General features: G+C 41.7%; 1 protein-coding gene and 1 long non-coding RNA gene across 2 annotated transcripts in view; one reads left to right on the forward strand and one right to left on the reverse strand.

The window, feature by feature from the left end:
- pparab (peroxisome proliferator-activated receptor alpha b) overlaps nt 1-12,635 on the reverse strand; it is a 75,871-nt gene extending 63,236 nt beyond the window's left edge. The window contains exons 1-3 of the mRNA XM_028035668.1: nt 11,016-12,635; nt 10,746-10,826; nt 2,502-2,578 (exon numbers count right to left, since the gene is read on the reverse strand). The gene's annotated coding sequence lies outside the window, so the exon portion shown is untranslated. The remainder of the gene's footprint in view (nt 1-2,501; nt 2,579-10,745; nt 10,827-11,015) is intronic.
- A 982-nt stretch (nt 12,636-13,617) lies between these two features.
- Nucleotides 13,618-18,415, forward strand: LOC114155725 (uncharacterized). The gene is made up of 2 exons (XR_003597812.1): nt 13,618-14,043; nt 17,823-18,415. It is a non-coding gene; the product is annotated as an uncharacterized LOC114155725 (long non-coding RNA).
- Nucleotides 18,416-22,246: the final 3,831 nt, after the last annotated feature.

Consider the following 22,246-nt stretch of genomic DNA (forward strand, 5'->3'; position numbering starts at 1 on the left):
ATTGCGTAAAAAGTGAAAACAAAGCAATCAACTAGCCTGGTCAGCTAGAGTAAATCTGAATTATACTGATTCAGATTTATCATGATAGAGTTCAAATTAGCAAAACAATAAAGACCTTATCTAATTGTACTAATTCATTTGCTTTTATCAGATAAAAAGAGCAATGAGAAGTTAAAAAAAAAAGCCTCATCAGACACGTCTAGATATCTGGTATCTGTGGTCTTAAGGGTCAGATGAGAGGAGGATCTTCATAACATCTGCACATGAAATCAAATGCCTGGCGCATACAGGACTCCAGATAGTTGATGTAGGTTGCGAGGCGGGGCCGGGGCCGGGGTCGGGAGGGTTACCGAGTTCATGTGATGCAGCCACAGCAACAGCAGTGTCCGCTCAGGCTGAAAACAGGTATAAGGGCAGGCAACGTGTGTTTATTTAGAGAATCACGAGCAAACAAGTCGAAGGAGAACATGGGCAAATAACGCACGGCGGACGGGTGGTGCGAAGCAGCTTTGTGTCATGTGATAAAGAACAGCTGACGGAGGTCCACCCTGGGCCAGCTTTTTGGACAAAAAGAGTTGCTTTTTTTCCCTCTAGTCAGCCAGAACAGAAGTGAAACAACTCTCCGTAAGAAACAAACAAAAAAGAAAAAGAGAGAGACGGTTAACGCTCTGACGCTGCGCTTCCTGCGACTCCTCTCCGTTTATTTTAATTCGCTCCTCAACCCGGCGTCCAGTTGCAGCCTCTTTTCCTCCGCTCCTCTCCGTCCCTCTCGTCCAACTACCTGACTACTTTGGCAGCGATCGCACAAAATGGCGGTGAGGGGAGCCGAGTGCTGGAAGGCACAAGAGTGGAAGCCATTTTCTCACAGATCCGGGCCCGGGCACAGAGAGAGAGGACTTTCACTGTACGCCTGGCGGACGGTAAAGATTAGCCTGAAAGCGTTTTACCGTGAAGATTATGTTTGTTTGGGTTTCTTAATGTACTCCACTAATAAGCCACTGGGACCTGCTCGGGTTTCTTAAAAATGGAATAAAGCCACAACGTCCAGACGTTATGATTTTAATCTGACACAAGCGCACAAAGAGAAAGGAAGAAACAGTAAACAAAGCCATGAGACGCCATGTGCATAACAAATGAAAGATAGACAAAATTGTATCGCTGACATTATCTGAATAAATAAAATACAAAACAAAACAACAGGGATACATTTTGATAAATTTCAATTTATCCTGCCTAGAGGTGCACCGATCAGTCAACCAGAGATGGGGGAGCAGCTGCAACTCAAACATCAGCAGTCAAATCATGTTACTTTAAATATTTTCACACCTGATAGTCGACTGGGTTTGATTCTAGACTTTGTTCGATTGGGATAAAAATTGCAACATCTGTTATCGCCTGGTGCGGTTCGCTTTCACGCTTCACTATGTCACATGAACCAAATCCTTTGAAAAACCTGTTCAGCCCCCTCACCTGTGGTGGCGCTGCACCAAAACGCACTGAAGGAAACAACACAAAGACCTCAGCAGAAGACATGAGCGCAACTTCCTTACTTGCAAAACGTAAACAAAAATGGAGTAGCATCAGATTTTAGCTGATTTAGAATTGCTCTAAATCTTGCACAAGCCATCATTTTGGTCGTATTTACCCAGGATGCCTTGCGTCATAGTCCATTCCCTACTTTTGGAGCGGTTTCGGCTTTCACATAAGTGTTCACTTCAACCGCACAGAGACGTGGGCTTTTAGGTGGAGGAGAGTTTATGTTTTTGGTCCGTATCAGAGTTCAATTGCGCATTCACGCCTCATAAAACAAACTGGGCTTTCCATGCAAACAACCTGGACTTTAATTAAAGCGAACTGAACAGGGCTGGTGTGAATGCACCCTTATTCTCATGCAACGCTTATGCAGATGTTGGACTCACCTTGGCATGCCAGATGCTTAAAACTAAAATTGAAACTGTCAGCATGACCTACTTTCTGATTAACTAGGCTAATAGCTTTCTGTCCCTTTAGGGCTTCATGTAAATTATTGAAATTTCATTCCCAGATGGTCTACTGATCCTTAAATATATATGTGACAAAAATATGCTGTGAAAACAAGGCAAAAGTAACATGCCCCACTACAACACAGTTGAACTCCACGGCTTTTATCCCAATATACATGCTCTATTCAGAGAAGGATTGCAGCAAAATATGTAGACTTAACGTTCCACAAAATGTTCCTCAAGACGAAGGTAACATATTTCTCAATACTGCAGAATCCAAGATGAGATCAGATAAATGCTTTGACACGGTAATGCAAATTAATTCATTTGATTATGTGCTGAATTCCAAACATTTCCTGTTTTGTGTTTCAGGCTTTGGGGGTGAGAAAATGTGGATTCGCCACATAAGATATAAACAAAAAGCTAAACAGTTGGTATTGGCCAGGAACTGCCTGACTGGTGCATCTCTAATCCAAACTATACAATGAATCAAATTTATAGCACCATAAAGATACTTACAATGCTGCCTTTGACTTCCCACAACGTCACTTGTTGGTCAAATATTAGCGCCAGAGGCTAGAACGCCATCCCACAACCTGCAAGAGGGAGAGAGAAAAATCAAATGAGAGCTCGCAGTGCAAAAAAAAGATGCTAAAAAAACCAAGAAGTATGAGCAGAAATCTGATCGGCACAACGATGTGTTAGAGAGTCTACGGGCAGGAGCGGAGGGGCTGCGGGGTCTTCTTCTTCGTGGCCTGTTTACTAATAAGCTCGCCCCACAGCTTGGCCCGGCCGTGGAACCTCATTAGCCGAACACGCAACACGCCGCACTCTCTTAGCTGGCCCCCGTGTGCCACTGTCGGCGCCGTATGCTCTCCTGACACCAACCGGTCCCGGCCTTGGCCTTGCCCAGAATCACCCACTCGCTGGATAGACGCGCACGCGCAACTGGCACACTCGGTTCGCTGAAAGCCCGCGGTGTCATGTGCGTGGGCGAAGCAGAGCATCTGCGTGTACTTGTGAGCATAATAACTGCCTCACTGGACATACAGCACACCATGACCCGGTTTGCACATCGCGGACCACGTGCAGGCCTGCGCGGCGTTAACGTACACGGCGATCTCGTGCGCGGAGAGCCAACACGGCCGTGTGGAGGTGGAGCGTCATGAGAAACAGCAGAGCTGGTTAGTCATCCATCTGAATCTCAGGCTGCAGAAGACAACCACCACAAAAAAAAAAGAGCGTGATGGAGGACAAAACGAGACACTAGCACCGTCCTCCAGCAGACCCAAGGAGGACCCCCTTCCCCCTGCCAATTAAAAGGCTCCACTCGTTTTTTTGGCAGCTGCCAACCGGTGATAATTCTGTACAAGGACGCTAATCTCTGCGCGGGACATTGCTGGGGACCCGTCCCTTTAAATTTTGTCTCTTAACATTTTGTAATTACAGGCACCGGCTTGGAGCGCTGCCAGCGCATGTTTGTGTGCTCATGAGTAACCCAACTCCTCCAGCCCGTGGAGGGGAGATTCATGTCCGATCTGTGCGCTCACTGTGAGTGTGGGTGTGCTGTTTTTATGTGCATGCATGTTGGTGACTCACGGAGCCTGGTTTGCGTACGAGCAAAGGGAATAATCTGCAGTATTTTTGGTTTGTGTATCACAGGGTACGGTACAAAAGCATAGATTACATCACCTTGGAAAAGGACTTGCACCCCTTGACCCGTTCTCTATTACAATCACAAGTTGCTGCACTTTTATGGTACTTTTTGTGACAGGCTGACACAAAGTAGAGCACAATTGTAAAACAGCAGGAAAAGTTTTTGACCAGTTTTTTGTTTGAGTGTGTTTTAGGCCAACTCCACCCATAGCTGGATATTTGACAAAACCCATACAGTTTTATGAATTTCGTCCACATGAAAACTCTGCTTAAATTCACTAATAATTCATCAAAGTGGAGATTTGAGAAAATACAGAAAAACAAAGATTTAGGATCCCGCACATTACAGTCTGCGATAAATAATGCACCAACATATTCACATAATTGAATTGCTTACCCTTGTATCTTATTGACTTTATATTCTAATAAGCAGTTTAAAAGTAGCTCAGCCTATACATCTATCTATTCACACAAATGAACTTCCTGCTGCCATGTTGGATTCCTAACAGGAAGTTGTTGCACTGAAGCAATCTGATTGGCTGACACAGGTTTTAGCTTTGCGCTCAACTGCCCCCTATGGGTTTGATGCGTTTACAACAACGCTCATGTGCAATTTGCATGAGTTTATGAAAAAAAAAAACCAAAAAAACCTTTCTGGCAACAAGACTTTAACCAGTTCACAGAGACTTTTTTTGACCACGTCTTTGCAAAATGACTCAAGTAGTCAGACAGGATGAAGAACGTGTTTGGAACATCAGATACCAAGTTTTGCTACAGATCCATATGAATTTATCCAACATATGGAAAGGACGTGAGCTAAACCACGATGTGTTACTGATGTTTCTGGGGCCAAATATGACTGTTTAGCTCAGAGGTATTCAATCCACACATTTCCCTCTATAGCATGTTAAAATTTGTAGAAAGTAATGTAAAAATATATATTACTGGTGCTCTTCGTTTCATTCTGTTACAAAAAATTCTTAAATAAAACCATTAAAAACTGCTAGAATGTGCATTTGTTATTATATCTATATGTAAAAGCTCTTAATCATTTCAACCAGTTTTTAAGAGCCACTGTGTAAAATCCAAAGAGCCACAGGTTGCAGAGCCCTGCTTTACGCCCTCCACAGTGGGTCAACCTTAACATTTGCCAAAAGTGATATAGAACTGAGCAGTGTTTTTCAACAAAAGGATAATGACAAATATCACTATTAGCAGTATGTTTATGCTATATTTGCATAGCATTTAAAAAATAACACAGCATAAAAATAACAGCAATAAGAAATAATGTTGCGTTGGCTTCTCTTTTTGTCATTAGGCTGAAAACTTTATTTTAAATGTTTTTTTTAATGTTTTCATTCACTTGTAGAATTATTTAACCGTTAAAACTAATGAAGTTGATGAGTAACAGTTCTGAAAGATCATGGTGGTTTTGTTTCTCTAGTAAAATGTTACTTAATCAGAATGAGGGTAAACATGTCTATTTGCATTGTGAAGGTTGTTGACCCCTGACCTAAGCCATTCATCACAGCCCTGTCCTCTGTCCCAGCTTCAAGATTTTTGCAGCCTCTTCAACTAGTTCTTTGTATCAACAGCCACCTATCTTTTCCATCAACTCTGCTTGCCTGGCTTCCTGCAGTGCTGGTTTTCTGTTACACACTTGAGGGTCAACATCACCTTCCAAATGATAAAAACAAACATTCAAAAAGGCCAACAATTAACAACAACTGGAGTACTTTACAGCCCACAAATGCTCCACAAGAGCAGAAGAATGTGTTCTCTTTCCCAGAGGTGCACAAACAAAATTACATCATTCGAAACCCAAGTTTTGGAGTTCTTCCAGCTTTTTCTTGATGCATGTTCTGAGCAGAACGGGTTTCTTGTTTGATGTCAGAGAAGTATGAAGGTGGGGTGTTCAGTGAGAAGGACCAATAAAGAGAGGGGAAGCTATTTTAATTATTTGAGCTTTTATTTTTTTATTTTTTAACAAATTTATGCTGATCCCAAAACCCTAGATTTAGACTTTCATGACCCCTCAGTATAAACATTAACACACACCGTCTTAGCACACTGCAGAAGATAACATCCACAGCTTTCTTGATTTCTGCTCTTGGGGCTGCAGACAATCAGCCGGAGCCAAAACTAAAGGAGCCAAAACTACTGGAGCGCTGAGTTACACGGTGGAAATCAGTGAAAAGCCACTATAACAATGAGCTGCAATAGCAAAGCCAAAACTTGTGCATTTCTCCAATAGTAGCCAAGATCATTTAGTTCTTTGCTGATGAACTAGTAACAGAATGATGGAGTCGAAATGAACCGGGCAGGGTGGGGGGCAGCGGTTAAACAGTATTTTCATAGCTGAGGAGTTGCAGGCGAGCCTTTTCAACACTTCCAATTTTACCTTCATGTGGAAATATGTTGCTGATTTTGCAATTTTTCTCCCTCTAACTAAATTGCCTTGGCGACAACGGAGGCCAAGGAGCTGGGGAAATATACGAGTTCTGGAAGAGAGAGGAGTTGAGCGGGTGCAGCTCGGGTTTTATCTGGAATATCGCTTTCGCTGGCAGGTACATAAAGCAAGTATCTGTCCCGGCGACGAGCGCTGAGAGGCGCAGACCTGTGACGTTACAGATCACGCGCATCTGAAAACAAACAATCATCATAAGGGCAGAGAAGCGGCTTGATTAGAAGTCCCAAACATTGCTTAAAGGTGGAGTCTTTATGAAGTGGGTCACATATTCAGCACAAATTTGAGAAGGGGTGAAATAGCAACAACACAAAAAAGCCTCGACCTCTCTTAAGTGAAGGAGGCCATGATGCAAAGCAGCCATTTGAAAGTCACACAGGTCTAGTTTCAGAGCGTATGCAGGAAAAGAGGAATAGGTATGGGGAAGGAAAATCCACATCATCCGTCACCCCGAAACTCTCCCCCAGTCCAATATTATGTCATTATGGCCGCGCGGACCGTCTCTGCGGAGTTACTGCGGTTTTCAGGATAAATTACATGTGACACTCCCAGCTGGCATCCTGATTAACACGAGGGGAATAAAACAGCCAATCCCCCAGCAGCCACTGGGGCTAATGGCTTCCATGTATGGGTTAAAAGCAAAAACAAAAAACGAAGCATAGCCAGCATTTATGAAAAAGTCAAACCAATGTTTAAAATCCTCGTGTTATCCTCTGAAATAACTTAGCCGTCGAGCATAAAAGCGAAGATGGAGTGCTTTGTTAGTCCGTTGGCGTGTGGAGCGCCTCGGCCTCGCCGTCCTGCCTCCCTCCCCTCCATTCAGACCGGGCCGGCACTACATCAGGAGCGGCCTCGTGCGAGTTTGTGCCGCAGCCTTTAGTGGCCACTGTAGATCCACTCATCTGCTCTCCCCATGTTCCCAGTGCAGGAGGGAAGGAAAGGGAGAGGGAGCCTGGTTAGTCGCCGCCATGCAGACCTGATCAGAGTTCAATCTAAAGCTGTTCGAACTTTAGCTTCATAGTGGGGTTTAACAATCTCTAATTTAAAATTTTTTTTTATTACATCAGATGTAGCAGCTTCTATGCAACAAAACAGAAAGGTATCAAAAGGTTTTGCAGAATGGTTCCGGTTTTAGGCCTTCAATTTTAGGCTTTTCTCCCCTGCTAGCTTAATTGTGTATTCTCTTTTTCTGAATCCAGATGTACAAATGGGATCTTTCAAATACATATTTTATTCTTATTTTACTCAAGTTCAATAACCGCATGCAAAAATTACCCATTTTATGTTACTTCTGGATAATTATTCATCATTTGCAACAAAGGCGCGTCATTAAAAGTCAAATTAATTAAATAGTGATAAAAATCTAATCAGAAACTCACAACTACATGCAGTTTCTTAGTTTTTGTTCTGCATTACTTCTTATTAAAGTGAAGAAGTAAAGAAAAAAAAACCCAGAATCTTTGTTAGCATGTCAAAATTCACACATTTAAACAATGTGTTGATTGGGCCCCCTGTTCACAACTTCGCTCTGGATTTGATATTAGGCAAATTGAATGCAGCGAACTCATAAAGGAGTTCGCTGCACAATCATCCCACTTTGTCCATTAAACCAACAGAGCAAAGCAATGGCGGCTTGTTTCTGTCTGAGGCGCTGGTTCGAACACACTGGCAGAAACGCACAGCAGCTATGCCACACGTGACCTTTCCGAGACACACCAATCTGTAATGCTCTGGAAATGAAATTTGTCTTTTATTTCAACCTCCTGAGTGAATTTGTGTTCCCCCCCATTAGTTTCAGCACATTTGAATCCGGAATCAACATTATTGTCTAATTAATTATTCGTGCTGTGAGACCATATCTATTTGAAGAAGCTCTTTTCTTTATCATTCTTTGCTCTCAAAACATAATTTAGGTGGTAAAAAAGTGAGGATATAAATTAAACCATTCACACTCTGATAGATAAATATTAGAAACATTTCACAACAGAAATATATTCATCTTATGGACGTACTGTATGTGTGTATGTACATATATGTGTGTATATATATATATATACACTGCTCAAAAAAATAAAGGGAACACTTAAACAGGTGTTTAACACTTAAAGTGTTCCCTTTATTTTTTTGAGCAGTATATATAAAAAAATCCACAATGACATAATTACATAAGTTTTTTCTAAAAAGAAAAAGAAAATCCCAGCAACGAGCCTCTAATCATTTTGCAATCCAATCGACCTTCACACACACACACACGCCCACCCCTCCACACACACACACACACACACACACCCACACACACACACACACACACACAAACACACACACCCACACACACACAGCAAAAGACACGCACTCTCCCAAACAAATATCTCCAACGTGAATAAGACTAAAGGAATCTCAGCAAAAATAAAAAAAATTCTTTTAAATTATGCACCTGGTGAAAACTATATCTGCATTTAAAAATATACTGTAACCCCCCCCCAAAAAAAACAACAAAACAACAAAAATTAAAACAAGAATCCGCTAACTGTTACGATTGGTTAAATTAAAAAACAGAAAAACGTTGTAGCGTGACTCAGAAATGTGACTTGACAGAATTAAGTGAACGACAAGAAGCTAAAGATAAGCAATTTTAATTCATGTCGATCTTCAGGAACTTTTTATTTGTTTTATTCTTTTCGCTCAGTCCTATTCGTTTTGTTACATTTGGATAATTATTGGGGTTTTTTTTATTTCATAATGTTTGTTTTCTGCAAATGGCACATTCTAAAAAAAAACACAAATTTATGCACAACTCCATCTCAAGTTCAAGGTTAAAGTCGACCTCAAGTTCAAGTTCAACCACAAAAATAGCCCTTGAATTTCTGTCTATTTTTTGCATTGTGTGTGCTGTGTAATACAAAAAAATGCTTATTTAAAATTCCCAAATAATTATAAGGACCTGTTGCAACCTGGGAAAACCATTCTGCGGATTTAAGAAAGAAAAAACGTAAAATGGCCGACACATGAAGCACTGGATTCAGACCCTGAAACGGCGCAAATAGAAGAAAAATGTTTACTTTCTTTAAAAAAAAATAAGCGTCTAGTTGTTTTAAAAGAAACAACTAATAGTTAGCATTAACACAACCAGCCAATCAAGGGGAAATACTCACTATTGCACATAAGAGTTTGCCTGTGAACTTGTGTTTTGTGCGTGCGCCGCCGTCGCGTGCGTATTCCTAGCTGTGATTAATCCGAAGTCAGCTTTTGTGCGAGAAAAAAAACAGAAATGCGTCTCCGTCGGCTCTGTCGAAGCCGTCCTCGTACTCAGGTGGACTCTGACAAAAGAGGCGCCTCAGCACCCTGCCATCTGCCTCTCTACATGCAACCCTCGACTGGAATCCTGCCATCCACTGCCAAAAAAGGCCCGAGGGGTGGAGAGCCGCCATGCTCTGCCAGCCCGAGATGTCTGCCCACTTCAGCAGGAGCTAGCACTGAAATGCATTTAACTCGACCGCACGTACAAAGAGCTTCAATCATCCCCCCAAAAAAGCCCCGAGTGACGTCACAGTCAGGTTTGTCCTTCAAGAATGCCCTCTTCTGTTTGGCAGCACGACAACTTGGGAGCTCGTTAGAGAATCACAGAGCAGGAATGGGCGGATAGAGACGATTCGATGAATAGAAACGATGCAGGGATATATAAAAAAATATTTAAAAAATTTCTTTGACATTTTGGCCCATTTAGATCTATTAATCGACTTACAAACCAGGTGGGATAGGTAATAAAGCCACAATTTAGATTTTAAGTGTATTTGTTTGTTTTTGCAAAACAAAATTCAGCAAAAAATATGTCGCGTTCAAATTAGCATAATGTACACTTTACAAAAAATCTGCAAAAATTATCTTTTAAATTTATTTTTGCGTTGCAGTTGCTTACTAAAAAATAAATACTTGCATTTATTAAAAAAATTTAAACGGAGTAATCAGTTTCAGCGTGATTTTGCTGAATCTGAGACATAAATACAATTTCTTCTTGCATTCAAAAACACAGATAAGGATCTACCAATCAACCCAACTCAACCTACCTATCCACACACACTCCCACGCACCCCCACACACACACCCCTACACACACAAGTCTGGTGTTTATGTGATCGATATACAGATATTTTCATTATAGAGCAAATTTTAGTAAATATTCTGATAAACATTTCGCGCCAAAGAGCCGGAAACGGACCGAACCGATCAGTACATTATGTCCTTCTCTGCATCCGAAGCTCGAACCACATCCCTCGAATGAAATTCCTCCACAACTACGGCCCTCCGCTTATTCACTGATTCCCACAAAGTGCAATCCAAGAGCCACTGATTACTTTTGCTTGCTCACTGCTATTTCCCCCCCCCAAAAAAATGCAGTAATTTAGTTTCAGAACCCCAAAAAATAATAATTCAGAGTGAAAATCTTCTCAGCTCTACGTTGGTTTTTTGTCTGTTTTAAAGTTTCAGATGGAAATGGGCCCGCAAGAGTTAAGAAAGTTTGAATTGAATAAAATTTTTTTGTAAAAAAAAAAAAAGCATCTAAACTTCGCTTTTGCAAAAAGAACTGGTGTCGAAACTCTGCAAGAATATGTGCGTGAAATAAAAATAAAATAAATACTCACAGACTCCAGAGAGCGAGGAGGCGAATGTTTGTTCTGGTGATGAATTTCCCTCCAGCTCTCCTCGTCGTAGATCCGTACCTCCTGTTAAGAAGAGGAGAGAGCCATGAGCTCCGGTTCAGAGCTACTTCAGGTACCAAGTGATCCCCCCTGCCCAGGAGCCCCTCTGCCCCTTCCATCAGACTGTCCCATTTCCAGCTCAGCCTTCAGTTCCGGCTGCAGATCTTGGGGTCAGTCCCACCTTCGAGCCTCGGCTGCCACCCCTCCACCCACCTTAGCGATAGCTAGCCCGTCTCCTCTCCGGCGGACGGTCCGGTCTGGGCCAGCGGCGCGAGGCCCGACACAACGAGAGGCCGCCACGCGGTGGTCCGCGGGGCTCCGGCTCAGCCCTGTCCGCCCCGTTTAACAAGTCTTTCCGTGAGGAATGTTAGCAAACAGGCACACGGCATGTCTGATGCATGCAAATGGCACAGGCGCTCCAAATCCCAGCCTCGGCATGAATAATGCAGCTTTTCCGTACGCCGCTCTCCCCTCATCACGCCCTGAATCTGATGCCTTCACTCCGAATCAGAAAAGTGTCAAAGTGTTTAGTTTGCTGCTGAAACATTTAGTTTCAACAGCGCACACACACAGAAATACACAATCACAGGGGAACAATTTGTACATGCAAGGGGGCGCAACGTGCAAACACCAGATATTCCGATGCAACTATTCAAAGATTGTTTTCCGACTCGGAACGTTTCCCTCTGCTGTTGAGTTTAAAATTTTCTTTTGTCTGGAGTTGGCACCTGTCCCAGAAAGCGCTTCGGCTCAGCTCTCCACTCGTTCCCTTTCAGTCAGTGTGAGGAGGGGAGAGAGAGAGATAGACGGACAGAGAGAGAGAGAGAGGGGGAGAGACGAACGGCAAGACACAGGAAGGAAACAAGAGGGGGGCAAAAAGCGGAGCGAAAAAACAAACACGGTACGGAAGTTCATGCGGGTCAAAAGTGGCGATGGCGGACGGGTGTTTAGGAACACTGAAACGTGCAACAGCCGCCTTCCGGCCACACAGGCCGCGTTCTCCTCACTGCCATCCACGGTGTGGTCATCCAGACCGCAAGCGTACCGCAGGCAGGTTACCCGAAATGGCGTCCCGGCTCTCCCATCCAGCGGAGAAATTTCATCCCTCGTGCCCCCCTCCCTGCCCTCTGGTCCCCACGCACCCGGCCACCGAAAAGGAAGAAGATTTAAAAAAAAAATAAAATCCATCCAAAAGAAAACCAGAAGAAGCGAATGAATTCGACACAAAAACCGTAAGCGGAGAGGAGGGGGAAAAAAATCCCCAACAAAGTTAGAATATTTTGTTCTTTTTCAGTAAAAAAAAAAAAAGAAATTAAACAGCAAAAGAAAATCCGAAGATGGACGCAAAAAAATCTATGCGCAAAAGTCAGAGAAAAGGGCCCTGGAATATCAACTTGTTGCCAGGTTTTGCAGAACTGCTGCTGTGCAGCTAGTTGGAAGCAGAGGGTTAAAATCCAGCTAGTAGTGAGTGGAAAAAAAAGGAAAAAAAAAAGCAGCTCCGTCTATGGAGGGGCGGGCTGTGTGGAGGCCCTGACTGTAGAAATAGCAGCACTTTTTTCCCTCTCTCTCTCTTTTCCCCTCGCAGAGCTTCAGTCTCCCCCTTGCGTGAGGCTGGAGCAGAAAGAGGGGAGCAAACGAAACGGGGAAGAAGAAAGACAGGAGGTTAGGGGGGGTGAAAAAGAGACAGAGAGAGAGAGAGGAGATGGTGAACGCGTAGTGAAGAGGGGGGGTGTTGCTGATGATGAAATAGAAGGCGTAGCGGAGCGCGAGAAGCCGTCACTTTTTCATCACATGTCCAACACGGCGAGGAACTGTATTTGAATTGAGGAGGAGGTAGGAAGGGAGGGGGGAGAGAGAGAGAGCGAGAGAGAAAAGAGAGAGAGATCTGAATGTGGGAGGGATAGAGGTGGAGAAACAACTCTCCAACAGCGCGCAGGCGCAGTAGCTCCCGCTCCCACTGGGCTCCTCCATACAGTACCTCCGCCTTACTGTACATCAACTAGTGAAGGGGGGAAAAAAAAGAAAAAGCAAGGAACATAAATAAAAGGAGGGGAAGAGAAAAAAAGACACACAGCTGAAAGGAAATCTGTGAAATATGCAACGTTTCTTCTGAGAGCTCGTTAAATTATTAACTTGCTGTTTCGCTACGGTGCAGTTCATGTCGCTTAAAAAAAACCCACACACACGCACGCGCACACACCGATGGGAGGGCCTCGCTCGTACTTTTCCTGGCAGGAAAAACAAACACGTGAAGCAGACCGAGCGAACGAACGAACGGATTCACAGGATGGAGGACAAAAAGAAAAAGAGAGAAAAAATAACAGAAGAGCAAGCATGGAGAGTGTTAATTTCAGTAACGTGGCCGGGAGCCTCCTCCTTTTCATAAACACTCCCCCCCTCCACACACACACACGCCCACACACACACACACACACACACACACACACACACACACACACACACACACACCCTCTGTCGCAAAGCTTGAACCCTTGAAACCTGTTCTGGCACAAACCATTAATAGTTTTGATTTATTTTTCCGTTATTTCGCGCAGAGACTTTTTTTCCCCAGCTGCCCTGTCGCCTACCAAAGCTTAAAAAGTTTATAGAAAATTAACCGAATCGTGTTTCTCTCTCGCTCTCTCTTTAGAGAAAGAGATGCTGGTCTGCCCCTTCTGAAACAGAAGACCAGGTTTGCTTAAATGGATTTCATGTTCTGATTTACATGAAGTGTTGGTGAGGCGCAGGAAGGAGCAGAAAAAGGGGGGGAGCGCTCGGGCTGCTTCCACCATCTTAGATTGTATTGATTATTCTTTGCTCTCATGCTAGCCCTCCCTCCTCTCTTCTTCTTCTGCTTCTTTTCCCTGCCACCTTCTCTCCGCGATCAGCTTCTTCTCCCCGTTTTGTGGCAGATTACTGTAACGCTATTGTACAACAACTTCCTGCCTCTTTTGGCTCCGCTTCTAAAAAACACTGAGAAAAGGGCAGAGCTCGTGGGCTCAAACTTTTTTCTTCTCCTTCTTCTTCCCCCCCTCTCCTTTCCCTTCGGCCTCAAACCAGAGCAGCTTCTATACGGAGAGGAAAAAGGACATGTTAAAAAAAAAACAACCAAAAAACAGAGAGAGTCTGTTACAGAGGAACTATTCTGATTTCATTTCTGCTTTCTAAACTGCTGGCTCGGGGAGTTGAGGAGGGCGAGCGGGGACTAGCAGAGACAATGGGAGGAAAAAAAAAAGAAAAGGTGGGGGTTCAACTTTTTCTTACTCTTTTTACACTGTGAAAACTTTCTATGTCGGTGTTTGGAGGGCGCCGAGCTCTTTGGAGGGGCTTGAGGAGGTTTTTCAAACATGGCTGCTACTGTTTTGCAAAAAAAAAAAAAGAAAAAAGAGGGGGTTGCTGGCATCTGCGCACACCCACCGCCTCTGGTTTTCCTCCGGTTCTCATTTCTTACTACGAAAATCCCAACGTCTCCCTTTGCTCTTCTTGTTTGCTCAGTCTCTCTCTGCGATTGCACACCGGGGCCGAACGGGAGGCGAATGGGCTGTTTTGTTTTTGAAAGAAAACGTTGCAGTTTGTTTTTGGGGGGTTTTTTCCCCGTCCTCTCCCCCTTCGAGCTCGGTTCGGGCTCCCGACGCCGGCACCGGCTATGTACCCAGCTTGTAGAGAAAAGAGCCCGGTTCCACGTCACATCTCGCCATGTGTTTTAGCCAATTGAAAAACCTGTGACTTCATTATGGCCTTGATGTATAAAGCTGTCATGTGTGCATATGTTGGGGAACTTCATTTGAAGGAGGAGGGAAAAATGAAATGAAGTGAAAAGAGGGATGATGAAAGAGAATATGCCTGAAAAACTCCAGGATTAATTGATGGCGGCTTACAGGGGAAAACTTTGTGGGTGTTTTGCTCCGTGTGCAGGCTTGCACTTTGCAGCAGCGTGAAGTTCATCTGAGGATACAGTTTTGGGTTTTGGTGCGGTGCCAGCTCCTACCGCGGAGCTCCTTTTACTTTGCCCCTCTGATGCTCATCCAAGTTATTTATTATGCCCAATTTAGACATCTTTAATTTATCATAATCGCATAATCCCAGAGAATAGAGCAGATTTTTTTTTTCTTTTCAGAGGAATTAAGGAGTCCAATTAAGACTTTTTTTTTTTTTTTTTTTGCAATTTTCAGTTTTTATAGTTACTTTTTCGCTTTTTGCCTTGGAAGTGAAATTTTTGGAGAAGTCAAACAAATGAAAATGCTCGGCAAAGAAAACCTAAAACTAAAGATGGGAGTTGCTTCTTTTACAAATAAATAAACAATCCACCAATCACATTTACCTGATATTACAACATAAAACAAGATGGCAGACAAAGCTGTGAAACACCCCGCAATTTATCTCCAATATTCTAGTAAAAAAATATAATTTACTCCCCCCAATAAAATAAAGTAAATCTGCACAAATCTAATTATTCCATGTCTTTATAGATAAAGGAAAAGAATATTATAAATATTGAAAATGTAAAAATAAAAAAATAGGCATTTTAAATAACCATTTTTAGAAAAAAATAATTTGTACAAAAAATACAACTTGTGAACAGACTATTAGCTCGTTGTTAGTCTTTATTTTCCTCACTTTTCCATCAGGGAGAAAACGCCAAACACACATTTAAGTGAAATAAACGATATTTTTCAGACACAGGTCAGAAAGGTTCAGATATCTTTCTGGTAACGCAAAGAAAAAAAAAAGCCCTGCCCAGGAGACGATAAGAGACCCACAACAAACATCATCTGCATTTCTAATTTTAAACGAAACATCACAACGCCATCGGAGGGGAAACAGGAAGTGGTCAGCGTCTAAACGTCACGCGCTGATCGGAGAACTTCTCCTAACCGACTCACTCAGGACGGGATGAAAGCTAACCACAAGCATCCCTTCTGACGCCGGGGTCCACAATATACTTTCTAGGAACAAGAGTGCGTAGTGTGTGTGTGTGTGTGGGTGTGTGTGTGTGTGTGTGTGTGAGAGGTGGTCTCAGTTAAGCCCTGCACGTGTCTAAACAACTTCTCTATTACGCTTGAGACCTTTGGGGGCACTCCCCCATCGAGCGGGGAACAAAGGCCGTGACCCCGGGGTCAAAAGTGTTACATGGGAGGCTAAGCGGGCCCATTCACTTCTCCGCCGCTGTTTGCTTTAAGAAGGTAAAGATTACGAACACATTAACTATTACCGATTAGGGAGCAAGCGGGAGGGGGGGATCCCTCGTGGGAGCTAGGTCCCAGGGCAGCACATCACATCCTATTAACACAGCCTGACCTTTGACCCCGGCTCGTCACCCATAGGCAGTCGACTGTGACCGTCAGTTTCTGCTCTCTGAGTCCGAGACATTCAGAATACCTGTTTGTATTCAGGCCTGAAAAACTCCAGGGACGCAAATGAGCGGAGGGAAAGAAAATTTAAAAAAATAAAATACATAAAAGCAGCTTTCGAACACTGCAGGTTTCTGTGCACACAGGAGAGGAGCGTTTGGTGCCATCACTGCTCTGTGTTTGCATCGGTACTGCGCTCTGGTTTCGGCTTGGACCTCAGGCCCGTTTGTCTCCGTGCGCTCACTCACATGACGTCGGGTTTTCAGCGCCGTCCGATCGGAGAAGTCGTACAAATCGTGCAGGAAAGCACAGGCTTCACGAAATGGTTGCATGTGCAGCAAAAGCTCCCGAAACACAAAATGGAGGAGACGAAGCATGCGCAGGAGGGGGATTCTATATATGTATTATATTTTATATAATGGTAATATAGCGCTCCGTGAAAGGGATAAGGAGCAGATCCTTCTTGATCCGGATTTCTGATTGCATCCGAACATTATTTTTTAACCCTGTGAGTCCAGACAGCACAGCTCTTTCCCAGCCAATACTGCTGAGAGTTTTAAAAACACACTTTTTTTGTTTTATTTTTTTAATATATATTTTGCTTCTGATTAAATCTTCTAGTTTTTGTTTCGGGTAAACTGTGGAGAAAAGGACTTCCAGAACATAAATTCAAATTTAAGAAGCCTGTGTCCCTATTTTAAAACAGGTACTTCATTATTATATGTAAAATTATAAAACATTAGCAAAAAAAAAAAAAGAAAAAGTAGTAAAATATTAGATTTTGTCTTACATATATAATCCTCTTTGGACTTTTCTTTTGTTTTTGACTGAATAATAGAAAAGTAATCAGGGAAAAGTACATACTGTATCATTTTAATGTATAAGAAAAGAGATATAGAAACATGTGAAATATACATTTTATTTTACCATGACACACAAAAATCACTTTTCCCCATTAATTAACTATACTTGAATGTGTAAGACAAGCCTATTATGTAAAAAGTGTGATTCTAATTTTGTTTAAGAAAATAAGCAAAAATGTCGTCGTTTTTTTCCCTCTCAGTGCACAATTCAGTCTTTAAAAAAATAATGTACTCCTTTGTCTATAAAAAAAAAACAAAAAACAAGGTCAGTTAAATAACATTTAATTTGTTTTATTTATGACAAAAAATGCAATAATTATTGTTGGAAATTATGCTTATTGAAGTGACAAATCTTTGATTTCATTTAAAGAACAAACGGCATAACACACAACCATTTCTACTTTTTAGAAGAATTTTAGTTAAAAGTTTCTATTATACTTTTACAATATAAACCGTTTTCCACTTCCTAATTTTACCTAATTTAAAACTTAAATTAACCTCATTTATTCTCAGTAAGGATTTTAGAAACCTCACATTAATTTTTCTCCTATAATTTCAGTTAAAAAAAAAAACAAAACTTTTGTCGAGTGTGAAAATGCAGGAAAAAAAAAATTGTGCTGTAACCCTCTTGGCTAGTTTCAACTTTAAGAATCCAGAAAAAAACCCCACATTTTCAAGATTTCTGCTTACTGGATAATTTGCAAATGAATTAATCTTAAAAAAAAAAAAAAAAAAGAAGACGAAGAAGAGAGGCAGAGCAAAAGAGCAGAAATAAACTCACTTTGTTGTCTTTTCCTTCCCCACAGGATTTCAAAAGAACCCGAGGAGGAAGAGGAGCAGAGGAGAGGCTGGAGACGGAGGACCTGCTCGACAGCAGAGCTCAGAGTGGACAACCCTGCCTGGGAGGGACGCGCCCTCACTGAAGCCACCGACTACTTTTGGCAGCCCCCCTCAGGAGCCGGCCACATTGTGCCGGACCGGCACCGCGTTCAAGCGTCAGGCTCAACGTGACGCAGTTCAGGCAGCAGATCCACATGAGTGTCGCCAATGTCTCATTTAGAAGCGTTAATAAAGACAATTTAAACACGAATTAACGCGTTCCTCTGACGCAGAGGAGATCGAAATTGTTTTTACAATCAAGCACAAAGTTTTGTGAATTTTTTATTTATTTACTGTGACTCAGCAAGGGGATAGCGCAATTTAAACACGTTACTACAAAGATTTGAAACAAAAATGTAAGACATAATCTACAGTTTTAATTTAAAAGAGGAAAGCAATAACATTCCTACTGCTGGTAAAATAAAACAAGGAGGATTATAGCTAAAAGGATTACATTCCTTTAATCTTTTGTATGTTGACACTTGGTAACTTAAATAAATGCTTGCTATGTAGAAAATCACTCATTTTTAATGCTCTGCTTTGTATAGGGTCACAAGAATAACAATCAGAATTTAGCTGGTTATTTAATTAATTATTTAATTAACTTTTTGGGTATTTTTTTTTACCCCGGTGAGATCATTGAGAACTAGTTCTCATTTACATTGCCAACAAAAGCAAATGTCTTCAGGTCTGAAATGGTTTTACCTTAATCGGAGTAAGTCTGTGTTTTTTGTCGCCAGACAACTTTGCCTTTTTTATTATGTGAGGAAACAGTGTAGTGGCTTTCTTTCAGCCGGCTGATTATAAGTGTGTAGCAACAGGTGGGGGAGGGGGCAGCGCTACATTACTCCACACGGCGTATGGACAGGTAAAACTTTGGGCTCGTCGGTGTTTTCTCTGGAATCTGGTTAAAATGAATTTTAAGCAACAGGAAGAGTAGAAACTTTTTAAACCTTGGTTCAGGTCGACATGGTAACCAGACCAGGTAAGAAGCTCAGAACCTTCTGACGTTCCCATGAAGGACAAGACAATTTTAGGTGAATTTGAAAGCGTTTCTTGTTGTTAAGGCTGTGCATCCACATGGATTCAGCATCTTGGGAAATCAGAATTTAAAAAAAAAAGCTTAAAGTATCGGTTCTCCTCGTGAGTCCAGGTATGCTGTATATATGTATATATCTATAGATCTACTGTATATAGATATATACATATCTGTAGATATATATACATATATATATATACATATACAGCATACCTGGACTCACGAGGAGAACCGATACTTTAAGCAACCTTGAGTTTTTTGTTTTATCCTCCCGGATGAGTGAGGCAGGGTTAGGGTTAGGGTTAGAGGTCCAACAGCACCGCCTCAACACCGCGTTTTGTTATCTCACACACCCTGAACCCGCATCCCTCTGCCTGGCCGAGAATGTGTCAAATGTGCGCCCTAATGCGCTTTATCCTTTTCATAAACACTGCTGCCGCTCCCGGTGCTTCCTCCGGGGCAGAGCCACTGACCGAGCCAGAACCCGAATCCCTTCACGCTCCCTTCCTCAGCACGACGCTTCAACCAAAAAAAACCCCCAAACTATTAAAGCAGGTATTTCACGGAGAACAATAAAAAGCAGCGAATTGTGTTTCTAAACTTCTGCACTGTAAAAAAAAAAAAAAAAGTAAATGCATTAGGATCCCTTAGAGCAGGTTACACTGATGTGAAAGTGTCGTCGCCTGTAAAGCACTGATTAGGGTGAGTTCATGCTGGGATGACAGACTGATGGGTGTGATGTTATTTCCAGTAGGATATTTATCTACGTGGGAGAAGAGCTGAGATTTACAGGACAGCTGCAAAAACAGAGTTTGCACTCCAAGAGCAATTTCAGTAGTGCTCTCAGTTTCTGCAAAAAATAAAACATTTAAAGCAGATCTTACATAAGTTCAAAGTGTTTTTGCTGCAGAGTCATGTCTAAATTTACATTTTACTCTTTATTGTTAGCATTTTACATTGCATGCTAGCACTAACAGCTACAGTTATATTTTGTAAAGCTATTGAACTGCAAAGATGAGCCAAAATGTAGATTCATTTCTACCATTTTTAAGCTTTTAACTGTAAATAAATACTCATAAATACCGGCTGGAATTGTGTAAGAATCTGGATTATCTGCACTTTCCATAAATGAGGCAGCGGCCTGCATGAGTTTTTCATACCATAGTGAAATTATTTAGTAATCCATTTGAAACAGAACAGCAAAAATTATCTGAGGGCTGTTAAATTAACTGTTTATTATAAAAGCCTCACTATTACTTTGCTTTTGACGCACAGACCTTAACAAAAATAATCATATAATTAGTAGTAGATTTCAGTTCATTATTTCATTTTTTTAAATTAATTTGGAATCATTTTGGTTCTTTTCCAATTAAAAATTCAAGAGAAAAGAAGAAAGGGCCCGGTCTTTAAACATGCACCCAAAGTGAATATTACCCACTGTGTTGCTGTGCTTTTCACAGAGCGACACAAGTACAACAAGCTGATACCAGCCGGTTAATTTGTTAGTCCATCAGCTCAGGTCACTTAGCAGACCTAATTACCTGTAGTTTCCCCCCCAACTGTAGTTTCAAAGAGTGATGGATGACACTCCTTTGGACTACACACCATTAAAATACATTTTATAATTGCCTCGCCAGTCAGTCTAACATAATGGGTGTGTGAAGAGGGCAGGGGCCTGACTCTGAGGAAACATACAGCGGTTTCATTGAATCGTGGTAATTACACACAAAGTTAGAACTACAAAAACAGATCCAATCGTCTAATGGCTTTTATTTAAAACAGAACAGTGACAATTATTCCTCCTACGGCAAAGAAAAACAAAAACAAACATTTCATTTTCACAACTATGATGTCGGATAGTTATCCTTGGCAAATTATATCTGAAAAGATAAATTATTTTGTACCCCAAACACTTAGCAACCACAAATCTGTTGCATGTAGGAATTAAAATCTAATAAGTAGATTTGCTAGTATTCAAGAGTTTATTGAGTAGAGCAAATCTTTGAAAAGCCCCAAATGTGTCTGCTTTGAGTGTGAGAGACGTGTATTATCCCTCTTTCTGCCAGCTTACCGGCAGTGCGCAGCGTCAGGTGGGAGCACTGTGTGAGACTCTGCTCTCTACACAGCAGGAGACGCTTCGTCTCACTCCGTTAACTGTTTCTGGCACCTCGTTGAGACGGATTTCAGTCTCGCCGAGTTGTATGACAGAATATTTTAGTGGATGTAAAAACGACAGCTTTTTAAAAGCACAGTAAACCAGACCAGTAGATCAGATCGTTTCCTCAAAACTTGAGTTTAAACTCTAATTTTCAATCTTGGGGGGTGCAAATCGAAAACACATCGCAGGAAAACCTTTTTCTAGAAGGTGAAAGCGGGCCAATAAAATATGGGCTTGTACTTTAGCAAACTAATGTCTAATAATCCCCTGTTTTAGCAACAATGTAAATATGAATTAGTTGTCAGTCATATTCAGTAGGAGAGGGCGATATGGACTTAAAGTTTTACTGCAATATGTTGCGGTAGCATTGCGATAATGATAAAAGCGTCAATAAGAACTATCTATTACTACTTTTTTGGGTCACTGCGTGGCTTTGACTGCATGACACAACAATTCTAACCCCACAAACACAAATACTGCTCTTGAGAAACACACCCATTTGTAGTTTGTTTCTCTCCCTCAATCAACCTGTTGAGAAGCGCCGCATCAAATGCCAACTTCAGCTCTTAAAGACAACACAACTAAAATTATTAGCAAATATATTTACGATTACATGCCAGTCGCAAAAACCCAGAGACTTTGCAGAATGGTACTAATAAATAATAGACAACATATGTAAAGTTAAGCATTTGGATGATTTATAAGATGATTCAGCATCAGCTGACTGTGAACCATAAGCAAGCTGGTTCATATTGGGCCGGTTACAGCAACGGCAGGTTCAGAGTTTGGACAACTCACTCTACTGGATGAACAAAATCATAACACAAGTTTACTCTAAGCGTACTTAATGTGGAGATATGTATACATCTACCTTGGAACAAACAGAGGTTTTGTACTCCCACACAAAAACACAAAACCCTGATAAGTATTTTTGGTCCAGATGTTACTTCAAATATAAATAAAATAAAACTAACCTACAAGTTAGTTTTCATCAAGATATTTTGTCTTGTTTTAGTTCAATAATTTACAAAGTACTTGTTTCACTCAGATTATTTCACTTCTAACACATTTTCCTGTGTTATACGTAAAATAACCTGCTAGAGGAACTAGTACTTCTTCTAATCAATATTGAGGATTTTGTGTTTTTACAGTGC

Source organism: Xiphophorus couchianus, chromosome 2 (genome assembly GCF_001444195.1).
Source record: "Xiphophorus couchianus chromosome 2, X_couchianus-1.0, whole genome shotgun sequence".
Taxonomy (NCBI): Eukaryota; Metazoa; Chordata; class Actinopteri; order Cyprinodontiformes; family Poeciliidae; genus Xiphophorus; species Xiphophorus couchianus.